Genomic DNA, 1,205 nt, shown 5'->3' on the forward strand with positions numbered 1-1,205 from the left:
GGCAGTTGTTAGAGACCTTGTTTGACTCCTTCACCTGAAGCTTAATGGGCTTTATTGTGCTTTCTGTGCATTGCTTAGCAGTCTTTGGGCCCCTGCTGTCCTCGAGGCACTCAGTGATGTACCAATGTCCTCCCTGATTATGTTTTACAGAATTCAAACCAATCAAATGTTCTTCAAGAAGATTTTGCTCTTACAGCAGTGATGTTATCATGGCTTTTCACAGACACAATAAGAGTAGATGCAGCTTCCTGCTAGCTCCAAATCCTGAGTTTGTGTACACAAGGGACAGCAGAGGAGGGAAGTGATGAGATTTTTATGATGCTTCCGGTTCTTTAGGGCTTATACCCAGGAATCAGGAAATAGGACACAGTTGAAAGCCAGATTCCTGAACTCCTACTCAAAGTTTTGGGAAAGGCAGGCTAATTTTATCAATTGTGATGACCCACTGGAGGGTCTACATGATCTCCACAATTAAGTACCTCAATCCATAACAACTTCTGAAGTTTCCTTTGTGTACACAAACACCCAACAGTCAAGTTTTCTTAGTTATTAACCATGTATTGTCTGAATTGCCTCTTTAGCACTCCCTCTAAGCCATGGTGAAAGGTTGCTTTGTGTCCAAAACCTCTTTTTTTGTCTAACAAGGCTACATACTGAGCCAGCTGTCTGTCTCCTGCTTTCTTTTTTATTCTCTCCGTGTTTCCACAAACCTTGGGTTTTGAAAGAACTTTTTGGCATACTGAGTAGCATGCTGCTGTGATGAAAATCAAAAGTAAAAAAAAACCCAACAAAATAGCTACAACTTTGAAGCAGTGCAATTCACAGAACAGGGAATCTTTCAGGGGAATTGGCTCCACTTGAATGTCAGAAGTCCTGTTAAGTTTGAGAGCTACAAGTTTACCTCCTTAATTCCTTTATGTTGCATGGACAATGGCATCACTGTAAAGTCAAGAAAAACACCTCAGCATTAAAAAACATTTTTGATCAAGCTCCTCGCCTTCCATCTTTGAGAAAAGTGTATTCAGAGAGGGGTTTTTATGCTTCAGAATACCTGAATAAATCAAGTTTTACAGCAGAATTTCTTTTGAAAGATACAATAGAAGTGCATTTGTGTTTTGTGTTAAAATATTATCAGATGTCAGATCAATAATAGTTGGATGTGAAATAGTTGTTTATGTTATTCTAAACTGAGTGGAGAATGGCTG

This window comes from Motacilla alba, chromosome 11 (assembly GCF_015832195.1).
Source record: "Motacilla alba alba isolate MOTALB_02 chromosome 11, Motacilla_alba_V1.0_pri, whole genome shotgun sequence".
NCBI lineage: Eukaryota > Metazoa > Chordata > Aves > Passeriformes > Motacillidae > Motacilla > Motacilla alba.